This window comes from Scylla paramamosain, chromosome 4 (genome assembly GCF_035594125.1).
Source record: "Scylla paramamosain isolate STU-SP2022 chromosome 4, ASM3559412v1, whole genome shotgun sequence".
Classification (NCBI taxonomy): domain Eukaryota; kingdom Metazoa; phylum Arthropoda; class Malacostraca; order Decapoda; family Portunidae; genus Scylla; species Scylla paramamosain.
Window position 1 is genome coordinate 34,924,527 of NC_087154.1, and position 12,500 is coordinate 34,937,026.

The 12,500-nt window shown below is 35.1% G+C and overlaps 1 protein-coding gene across 7 annotated transcripts in view; it reads left to right on the forward strand.

Moving 5' to 3' along the window:
* LOC135100036 (solute carrier family 35 member F5-like) overlaps positions 1-6,792 on the forward strand; it is a 40,159-nt gene extending 33,367 nt beyond the window's left edge. For all 7 annotated transcript variants that reach the window (XM_064002888.1, XM_064002886.1, XM_064002887.1 and 4 more), the window contains one exon: positions 1-6,792. This exon is cut by the window's left edge and continues 2,117 nt beyond it. The gene's annotated coding sequence lies outside the window, so the exon portion shown is untranslated.
* Positions 6,793-12,500: the final 5,708 nt, after the last annotated feature.

Below are 12,500 nucleotides of genomic sequence, written 5' to 3' on the forward strand. Positions count from 1 at the left end.
AGTGTTAAAGTGATAGCAATTTACACTTATTCAAAGCCAAGCAATGATGGTTGAGTGACCAGATCATCAAGAATGGCTGGCAGCTTTTTGTATTTCTTCTTTCTCCTTGGAAGGTGGTAGTTCACTTCCTTGATGACCTGGTCATGGAGAACTTCATAGAGAACAGTTTTGTTGCCAAATGTTACCTGTCCTGTCAACAAATGCAGAGTCTCTTTTAGGTTCATACCCAGATAAACACAGGTGCACAAACACAGTCATGCAGTGTATCTTAATTTAGTAGTATGATCTCAGGCACAACAGAAGAATTATTTATTATTTTCTTTTGTGAATATGCAGCAAAATGATATTATCGTAAGTGTGGTCTAATTGCTGTCCCTAATCCTCCCTAATGTTTTTAACTTTCTGTATATATTATACAGACACACATATAGCATAATTATATGATATAATATTTAACATTTTTTGTATGTTTTGGCTTGCATTCTGAAAATCCTTACTTCCCCTTTTCCATTGTTTTGGTTGTGCATGTAAAGCCCAAGCAAATAAAACAAGGAAACAATAACACAATATAGGATAAAAGGTATTTTAATGTCAGGGTATGTTTGGGTTAGGAAAGAGGTAATGACTGATTGAAACATTATTATTGCAAATTCATATTATGAAGGAGAAGGTTAGAGCCTCCCTAGTCATAATGACTGTAGGCCATCCAGAATAATGTTTGGAGATATGTGATTTATAGATATGCAACAGACTACTCCTAAAATTGTGTAATAATTATTGACCCACAAAGGACAAGGCAGTCTAAGCTGTCTGTGACAACATTCCCTCCCTCAAGGCTCTTGCAGCCACAGATGCTGACCATCATGATCTTACTGTGTGTGGTTGTGAATGCTGAAATTATTCTACTTAAAGGGATGAAACAAAACATTAGTGACAACTAATCATCATCATTGTAATCATCATAATCATTATTGCCTGTATTTGAGAGGTTCCATTCATTCATAATTAAATTTGCCAGCTTATTCATCCAATGGCAGCTCTTCAGAATGTGTAGTCTCTAGCACTCACCCTGCTTACACCTAAGTCAAAAAGGTTTTTCTTCATCACTTCATTCTAAGTTTTCTTGGATCTGCCTCAAAATTTCTACTAACTTTATTTAGATCTTATGTTTCTACACAAGTCCATGTGTCTTCCTCTTTACTGCCACCAGTTGGCTGATACTGGCATTTTGAGTTTATCACTATCTACTTTAAATGCAAAGTTGTTCATTTGGCTTGACTGCCATAACAGGGTTTTACTGTGTTAGGTAGCAGTATTAAAGAAATGCATTAACTGCCATTTATTTGAAATTATATGGCTATAACTAGGTTAGCCTGTAATATCAGTCAGTATTTGCAGCTTGTAGTGTAAAGACATATGTTATCTTAAATTTAAGCATTCCTCAATTCAAAGATAATGTATGTACAACTAAAACTATATTCTTAGTACTATAAACTGCACTTTCACTAAAAGATGGGAGATATATAGTGTGTGATCAACAATGAAAATATATAGATTTGGAAGTTAATCTGCAGTCAGACCTAGTAACACTGGAATGTATATGCATAAGTTCAACTGCATTATGTCTGTTTAATTGTGTATTAAGCTTCAGTGATTCTAGGTCATGTGTTTGAGCACTATAGTGGTGATCACATCTTATTTTTATGTGAATGTTTTGTTTATCATGTATATAAAACTGCTATCAATGAATTAAGAACACTGTTTGAGAGAGATTTAGGGAGGCTAGAAAACATAATCATCATCATTTAATTTTGTAACTGCTGGTTTTATGTACTGTTGTCTTTTGATTTAGATTTCACATTTTAATAATATCTTAAAGTTTCAAGGAATAGTTGATTAATTTCTGGTATTGTTGATGTGTAATGATTTGACAGTACCCTCTCACATATGTAGGAAATTTGGTACTTATGATATCCTAGTCCTTTTTCTTTTTTACAGATTGATAATTACAGAAGTGTTCAGGCACTACCTATTTTCATGATATATTTTGCTTATTACAGAATTTTTAGTTCAGTATATTCCCATTTGGCTTTCAGGTAGCTTGCTAACAGGCATATTGACTACATCCTCATTCATACATAGATTCATCTGTCTATTCATTTATTTATCCAGATATTAAGCTGACATTACCTCTAAAGGTTGGTAGCCAAGATTACTGGTCACACCTTTTATTGTAGGAATAAAAATACAAAGGAGGGGATTTTCAGTCCTTGTTCTCTATCCCTTCTAGTCACTTTTTTTTTCTTTATATATATATATATATATATATATATATATATATATATATATATATATATATATATATATATATATATATATATATATATATATATATATATATAGGGAGTACAGTGGTAGTATTATTCTAGACTGGCTGCAGAGTGTCCAGGATGTGCCCTCTGCCATAGGGAAAATGTACATACTTCCATTTACATACTTTAACCTTATAATTTTGTTCTTACATGGTTCTTAGTTGTTCTGTAATGATTAACTATTTATTTTTACCTGCATCTGAGGTGTCTCAGGGTACTTATCTCTGCTCATTAGATCATTTTATAGTTTACAGTATCAATTTTCTGTAACATACCACTTTTGTAATAAATTTTTGTTTTCATCTTCTTTATCGTTATATCATATTTCACTCAGCTAGCTCATTCACATTGCCTCTGCCTGAATTCACTCATTTCGTTATACATTCCAGATGTGTGTTTCTGAGGTATCTCATATTTTCAAAATAGGAAAAATAGAGATAGATTGCTTATGTATATTGGATGAAAAACTGACTGACTGATTACACTGACTGATTATTCTGTAGATTTTCATCTAAATTCTGAATAGCTCTAATTTTTATTCTCATGCACCATTCCCTACACATTTCACTGCATTATAAATTCACAATACATATTTGCCTAAAATGATTGTAAAGACTTCTGTACATTTGCACCACACTTGCATGTATGTTGCACCACTGTAATTGCATAACTGCACAGCTTATTGTGTAGGTCACCAAAATAGTTTCTGAACATAAATAATATTTGCTAGTAAAATTTTTAAAAAGAATCTACATTTATAAAAATAAATTCCATCTTTGATTATAAGGTGTTTGTTTAAAGTGACATCAATGAAGTGTTGATTGTGTGAGAAATGTGTTTTTATAAAGGCAATAATGAACATTTTTTAGAGATTTTGAACAACTAGCCCTTTCTATATAATATCATGCGAGTGGTATGCAAGAAGAGGAGGGACAGTGTGGCTTTCATTCAGTCACTAAACAATTATCATTCAGTAAAGACAAACCATGATTTATGAATGTGTCTTATCAAGACTATGAATTAATAACTTTGTTCTTTATTATGATTTTCAGTTGTGGAATTCACAGATAAAAATTATAATTTTGTTTCACTTTACAAAATGCTGAAAATTATAGAAAAAAATAGAAATTCACAATTGACAACAGCAATCCCTCTCCATCTCTAGTTACTCATCTGTTACTGCCAGTTCACTACCTATGATATGCATAATTTGCAAGTTTTGTAGTGCATATTATAGTACATTACTCCATGCTATCAGTAACCCCAACACCCTAGCATCATCCTGGTAACTTTTGATTACCACACACCTACCTCTCCATCTCCCCAAGTGTTTTGGCTTCTAACTCTTTTACAAGTGTAAAGTTCAATAACTCCACTCTGACTCATGCTTATAAAATTTTAATTGTTTACAATTCATAATATATGTGAGAAAGTTTGCTTCTCTGATAATGGAGATACACACAAATATTTACAGATATTTCTAACAACTGCACTTGAAAAAAAAAATTAAAGAATAATTTATTTGAAATTATTTTGCTATTAAGCATGACAGGTGATGTAGCACAAAAATGAGTTTAGACAATAAAAACATACAAATTCATGGCCATTGTAGTGACAGGCGGTCCAATACATATGCCTCATTTTGGGATGGTTACAGTGCCTTTATAATACATACATTTTGGAATTATGTATCCATTAATATTTAGGAATTTGCATTTTATTATTTCTCTAGCTACTTATAATCCCATTAGTAAATGAAATAGTAGAATACAGATGCTGACAACATTTGTAGACCCTGCTGCCAATGAAAGTGGCACACATGATAAAACAAACCATTGTTTCATAGTGCAGGAAAAATGTTGAGCTCAGTTGGAATAAAGGGATTAATATGAAAGTGTAGTAACATCAGCAAGCAGTTTGTACATGTCAGCTGTCACATCTCTACATGTCATCACTCAGATGATTCTTGACCCCATTAAGGAGTACTCACATTTGCCATGCTTACCCAGAAATTGTGGCAAATTTCTTTGCACATTTCATATTGATAATACTATTTAAGTGTTAATATCACATAAGCTTCAAATATCCCAAACCAATATGGCCCTTATTGACTTCTCCAAAAGGATGGTTTTGGGTTTATGCAGATTTCTGGGGAGACAGGAGTGCCATAAAAATCTGTGCACTGTGTGAAGCATAGGCTGAAAAGATGATAAGATAATTATTCCATCCCAGTGAAACAAACTGCCGTGGATGAAGGCGTGTTTTGTCTAAAAGAACTTTATTTTTGACAATGCATGAAGTGAGTACTTCACCATTCCTCACAGCAAGAAAAATAAAGCAAAAAAATTCTTAGTATGTGTGACACAAAACAAAACATCAGCATGCAACTTTCATTGGCAGCAGGTGTATTCAAAATGTGAGAAACAAAAGGAGAATGGTCATTAGTCTCAATGTATCATGTCTTGGGAACTTTTTTTTTTTATTTACAGTATGATTATATATATTGATTATCTGTCAGTACTGTATGTATCTTTGCATGTTTGATGCAAAAAATATCATAGATGCATTTTGGTTATTTTATAAGAAAAGATTAAGAAAAAACTAACTCATTTATAAATTATGGGTTGTCTGTATTTATTTCATTGATGAAATTTAGCAATACTCCCTTGTATCATAGATTTATATTTAAAGGTAATGTTCACCATGCAATTCAGACAAATGCTTGTAATTGCAAAGCTAGAAATTTATCAGCCACTTGAAATATATGTATGCTGAGGCCCCATCCACATGACTGAGCATTGCTTGATGAATGCTTGCTTCATGCTCACTGTTTGGGCAAAATTGGCTGGCAAAGCAGTGGGGTGCCTGTGCCCATGATTGAGTGAAGCCATATAAGGTCATCTGCCTGGTAGTTTGACCATTTGCTGCTGGGTGTGGATGGATGGCCTGCATGTATGATAACAGATTTTGCTTGGTCAAAGTCTGCTGGACACCGTTTGATCGTGTGGATGGGGTATAATTTATCACTTTGTTGAGGATGTAAGTTAATTATTGATATTTTGGCAAATTTTTATTTCCATGAATGGCTATGATGTACAATTGATATTGTAATAGTTCATCTTTGGTCATTTGTGGAAAAAAATTAACATTCCTATAATTCTTAAAAAAAAAAAAAAAAAAAAAAAAAAACTGAAGCACTTCTGACACTGCCATACCTAATTCATTTAGTTATCTCTGGCTTCTGGCATCAGGAACTAGCAATTCTCAACCATCTAGATCTTGTGAAATACACAGAGAAAGAATGAGAATTGTTGGCTTTTGTCATACAATAGCAATATAATTAATAACTGACTATTTAAGAAATATTAAGTCTCCAAAAATATAGTAGCTTGGCTTTAGGTTACAAGTCCTTTGAAATAGTCCTCTTGTGACTCCACTCAGTACAACAGTTTTTCCATTGCTAAAAATGATTTTAGAAGCTGTATATTGGGATAGCTATGAGCTGTGCTGTTATGCTCTTCATGATGCCTTCTTGACTCTCAAATCAGGAATGTTTCAGAGGCATCTTCAGCTTGGGAACAGCCAAGGAGGCATATCTAGAAAGTATGGGAGCCTAGTGAACCTGAGGAATTCCAGGCTTGGCTAAGGAGTCCTGAAACAGGTGTGGAGAATGGCCCTAGGCTGAGACACCTATATTTTCCAGAAACAGAACTAGCAATGTTCACACCAGCTGTTAATTTATGCCACAGCTGTCCATATCCAGGCCCACAGTGAGTAGAATTTTGATTAATTTATCTCAAGGATGCCACAACAAATCTAGTTGTAGTATACATGGCCTGAGCTGACTTGTGTGGTCTGTCTCCATACCTATATTTATCCAGTTTTCCTTTAATTGATGTATACTTGTGTAGGAAAGCTGTATTTCTTTGTGTTACTTGGGCATCCTTCACTTCTCAATTTTTCTTGTGTTCCCTCAAAATTCTTGGTCTTCCTCTTCTCCACAGCAGTACAGGTATGTTACATCTATCAAGTAGTTCCTCATTTTGCTTAGTGCATGTTAGTGTGTATGTGATTTGATGGATGGATGGATGATACATCACTTGTTGGGAAATATGTTTAATTTACAGATGCATTTTTATAATTATTTGCATATTTATTTATTTGTTTACTGATGTAGTATTCATTTATGCTATTTAATCTTAAATTCTTTACTATCAAGTATCATATTTATTTTACTATCTGTTTGCACCATGATTCCTCATGTAACTAAGAAGACTAAAAGATTTTGAATCCTTTAGGACAGAGATGATTTAAGCTTGTGTCTGTTCACACTGGTCACTGTTCACTTAGTAGAGAGTAGGTTTGGAATACAAGTTAGAGTCGTGATGTATTGGGCAGGAATGAAAGTTCAACGATCTTACCGAATGTATGTCTGTGGTCCTGTGTGAGTGGGAGGGCATAAGTTTTGTGTGTGTGTGTGTGTGTGTGTGTGAATCCTTGCTATAACATAATAAACTGAAAATAATGTTATACTACAAAATAGTAAATAGACAATTCATTCCAAATTAGTTACTTATCTTTTTTATCATTCACATATTTGAGAAGTACAAGAGAGGATCCTAAGTGATATAAAAAATAATGCAATGCAGTCTTGAAAATGCATAAACTAAACTAGGGGCTTGTGGCTGGATGAGAAGACATAATATAAAGATGAAAGATGTGAGTGAAAAAAAAAGTGGGGGAGTTTAAATAGTCAGATTTGGTGATAATAATAGAATGTAGTTATGAAGAGGAAACTGAAGAGAGAAGGTGGGCTAGAGACCATGAGGATTTTTTAAAAATAAAAGGAACACTGGTTAACGGCAACAAAAATGTTAAATAAAAAGGCCTACTAGAATGCCAGTCCCTAAAGAAGAGTCATAAGTATTATTGGAAAACAGAGGACAAGTGTCTTGAAACCTCTCTCTTGAAAGAGTTCAAGCCTTAGAAAGAAGGAAATACAAAAGCAAGCAGGAAGTTCCAGAGTTTACCAGGAAAGGGAAATGAGAATACTCGTTAACTCTTGCATTAGAGAGGTGGACCGAATATGGGTGAGAGAAAGTAGAAAATCATGTAAAGCAAGACCACTTGGGGAGAGGAAGCATACATATAGTAAGATCAAAAGAGTAGTTAGCATGAAAATAGTGGTAGAAGGTAGCAAATGATGAGTGTTGAGAGAGAGGCTGAAGACAGTCAGTTAGAGGAGAGGAGTTGATGAGAGTAAATGTGTTTGATTCCACCCTGTCTAAAACAGCAGTATAAGTGGAACCTCCCCCCCCATACATGTGAAGCATACTCCATTCATGGGCAGTTGAGGCCCCTGTACAGAGTTAGCAGCAGGGGTGTGAGAAAAACTGGTGGAGATGACTCAGAACTCCTAACTTCATAGAGGCTGTTTTAGCTAGAGATGAGATGTGAAGTTTCCAGTTTAGATATAGGTAAAGGGCAGAACAAAGATATTCAGTGTAGAAGAAGGGGACAGTTGAGTATCACAGAAGAAGAGGGGTTAGTTATCTGGAAGGATGTGTCGAGTTGATAGATAGAGGATTTGAGTTTTTGAGGCACTGAACAATACTAAGTTTGCTTTGTCCCAATCAGAAATTCTAGAGAGATCAGAAGTCAGGTGTTCTGTCGCTTCCCTGCATGAGTTGTTTTATTCCCAAAGGGTTGGACATCTAGGAAAAGATGGACGTGGAAAAGAGCAGGGTGGTTATAGTTCTTGGTGATTGTTCTCAGTATGACTTTTTGCAAGTCATCAAAACTCCTATTAAGTGTGGTTCAACACATCTAGTAACAAAAAAAAAAATCACAGTGCTGTCATAATCATTCTCATGGATAGGTTAATCAGTGATTCTCACTAATATGGTGAGATCCTGATAGAAGCAATGCAGGATATGTAAATAGAATATATTATATAGGAGGGAGAAATATTTAGTCCCATTATTTTCAAGGTACAACATGGGGTTCTATAGTGTTTTATAGTGCAGTGATCTAACAGTATGATATACCAAAATTAATGCAATCTCACTGTTCCCAGCATTCATTATCATTATTTTGTACTGCTTTTTATCAGTCACTAGCATTGTTTGATAAATTAGCTGTAAAATAGTACTATAGCATAGAAATGTAAATCCGCAACTTTTTTTTTTTTCTCCCTGAAAGCTGGCTGTAAGTGTTTTATTTGTGTTGAGCGCTCTGCCGGTGTGCATGGCCAGGGTGTGGCAGCAACACTGACCATTCTCTTAATCAGATCTGAGTAACTGTACGGGAGTATCTTATTTTCACAGTACAGTGACTACCTATGTACTATCTGCATGCTATTCAGACGTCCCTGCAAAGGGGGTTAATAGAATGATAATGAAGGAAAACCAAACTCTTATTATTATTTCAAGTTTTAATGTGCATATCTATATTCATTTGGCAAACGATGAAAAATTGTTTGTGTGAGAGACAGTATGAAGTCAATATCTACATTAATTTCTGCCTTAACACATCACTTGTGTCATAGAAAGCACATGGCAGATTTTCTTTGTACTTTTAGAGGAAATTTTGTTGTGAACCAAAGTTTTCTTTCCCTTGAAATGCTTTGTGAAAGTAATGAGGAAATAAATTTATGGCTATTTACTGCTTGCAAATTCTACCTTTTGTTGTAGTGTTCTTCACGTAACTTTTGGGAAGGAAGATCAAGATCAGAGACTGGTTTGCTGATAGTAAATTTACCAATCATATACATACAGAAAACTAGTCATAGTAAATTTACCAATCATATACATACAGAAAACTAGTCAAAGGCAATAACACTAAGTCACATAATTGCTGCCGAACTTCACTCGGACATCCTCCACATTCTGAATACTTGCGCCAGAACTGTCTATTATGTTAGTCATGAGCCTTCTGGGCATTCATGTGGTCTTTATACAGAGCTTATTACAGGTAAATCAACAATTCACAAAAGTCAACTGGCAGCATCTTCAAAAAAAATATATTCCTTATACTTTCTCTCTCTCTCTCTCTCTCTCTCTCTCTCTCTCTCTAGAGGGTTTGCTTGTGTATCCGATATAACTGGTTAATTTAGGATCAACCTTACAACAATACACTGTTAGCCACGCAGCAGTGCACATGGGGTCCTTTTGACCCCATCAGTGTTTTCCAAGACAAAGGTAAGACTGGTGAAGCATGGTGGACACAGCTGGTGCTAGCTGGTCCGGCACGGCACCCCCCTCCCATTTCCTCTCGCCCATCCCCTTCCTGCACACCGATATCGGCTGCCAATACTAATTCTGTTGCTTGCACCTTCTGAGGATTGAGGTGGCACTCTAGCACAATTTGTTATTAAGCAGCAAGTAAATGTTAGCAGGCCTCGGACAAGGAGTGATTTCCCATTCTGGTGATGAAACACGTTGCTCATTTTATTCCTTGTTGAGTATCGGTGAAATTGACTATTTAGTGATATTATTTTAGTCTCATCCTGTTTATTGTGTTTTTCGTTTGTATTTAAGAACATAAGAAAACATGAGAAACCTAAGAACATGAGAAAATAAGAAGCTTCAAGAAGCCATCAGGCCCACACTTGGCAGGCCTTTTCCCACCATTTTTCTCCAGGAGCCAGATAAATGAGATCATCTGTTAGTCGTCGGCCATGCTATCAGACTTCTCCATCCATCGTATGTGATCTTCATATAGTCTCTATCGGTTCTAATTTTATACTGTATTCCTGTTTTTTTTAACTTTTCTTTACGTCATCTAGCCATCTCCTTCTTGGTCTTCCCGGCGATTTCCTTCCTTCAGGTTGCTGGCAGGCTCTGTATCATCGAATCTTTTAATAACATCAAGGAAGCATTACAAAAAAAAAAAAAAAAAAAAAAAAAAAAAAAATATATATATATATATATATATATATATATATATATATATATATATATATATATATATATATATATATATATATATATATATATATATATATATGAAGATAATACCATTTGGTGGTTTAATAAGATGAGAAGATAGAAAATGACGACGACAACAAAGACGAGGGCAAGGAGGAAAATAAGAGGAAGAAGGACAATGAAGAGGAAAGAATGAGAAGGAGGAAAAGGAAAAGGACCACGAACAGGAAGGAGAACAACGATGAGAAAGGAGGAGGAGGACAAGGAAGGAAAGCAACAGACAGGAACGGAGTTGGAGAGAAGGATAGCATTGCCTAACGCTTGAGTAAGAGCCGAACTTTGACCGCTCATATCTGAAGTATTCGGGGAGCCGCTAATGATGGAGCGACCAACTATTATGAACATTTTACAGATGATTGGAACACCTAAGAGCTCTTCTCCTTGGAGCTGCGATAACTGACATCCATCACATACCGGGGCTACCGCCTTCGTTGAGAGAGAGAGAGAGAGAGAGAGAGAGAGAGAGAGAGAGAGAGAGAGAGAGATATGGAAGGTGTAAATTCATAATGTGTGAGAACTCGCGTTCGTGTTTGAACATCACGGCTGGATTAAATGTGTAAAATTTATTACTATTATTATTATTATTATTATTATTATTATTATTATTATTATTATTATTATTATTATTATTATTTTTACTACTACTACTACTACTACTACTACACCTACTACTTCTACTACTACAACTACTACTACTATTACTACTACTACTACTACTACTACTGCTACTACTACTACTACTACTACTACTACTACTGATAATAATAATAATAATAATAATAATAATAATAGTAATAATAACAATAATAACAATAACAATAATAATAATAATAATGATAATAATAATGATAATAATAATAATAATAATAATAATAATAATAATAACAATGTTATTATTATCATTATTTTGCATTTTCGTGTGAAAGTACATAATGATAATTTGACCCGAGGCAGTTTTTAGTTAATTAATTAATTTATTTATTTGTTGCTTGGTTAATTAATTGATTAATTAATGTACATGTTTATTTATTTATTAATATTTTATTTGTATCTATGTTTTCGTGGCGCCTCTGAGCCTTCCAGTATTCCCTCTTAGCTTTATACAACCCCTTTTTTTGGTCTCTTTTCTATTCCTAGTCTGTAATGGGCAATTCTTTCAAATGAATGTTTCCATAAATTTTTTTTCTTTCTTTTCAGTTTTCTTTTAAAGTGTTAACGACTTGTCACTCGGAAGGTATTTCAAGCAACATTTTTTTCTTCAATCTCATCTTTTCTGTTTTAACTTAACCCCTACTTGCCTACTTTCTAGGCCCAAAATCATAAGTTTTACATTACACCATACTCAGCCACACCCGCCACTGTTAGCCAGCCGGTGCCTTATCGCTGGCTTTTCTTGTTCGTTCCCTCGCCCTTAGTCGTCAGTGCCTTCCCCTCAGTTCAATTATCTTCGGCTACAGTTGGGCAGTCGTTTTCTGAGTGACTCCTGCTGCTACGACCCATTCCGTGACAGCTTCCAATTGAACATTTAATGAAAGCTTGAAGATGAAGTTGAATAAGAGGACCAAAAAGTAGTAGTAGTAGTAGTAGTAGTAGAGAGAGAGAGAGAGAGAGAGAGAGAGAGAGAGAGAGAGAGAGATGGTGGGAAGGGTTGCGGAAGGAGAGGCTAAGAGGAGGAGGAGGAGGAGGAGGAAGAAAAAGAAAGGGGAAGGGAAAGGCAATCTCCTCGTAATTATAGAGTCTTCCAATAGTCAGCCAATTCGCCCAAGAAAATAGTCTGCCGTCACCCGGATGTCGATTTCCTATTGGGTAGCGTCAGTACAGGAGGTTATGGCGCTCTGTTATCGGTTTAGAGGCACTGCGAGACAGGTGTGGTGAGGAGCCTTCGTGTGTGTGTGTGTGTGTGTGTGTGTAAAGCTGCAGTGAGGGCCACGATGTATACTACAAGAAGAATGTAACAAGTAGCATGCTCATGTGGATAAATTATACGAAAAGAAAAGAAAAAAAAAATACACACACACACACACACACACACACACACACACACACACACACACACACACACACACACACATATATATATATCATAGTGTGACAGAGGTAAAGACAGATGAGGTATCAGGGAAGTATTACGTAAATTTAC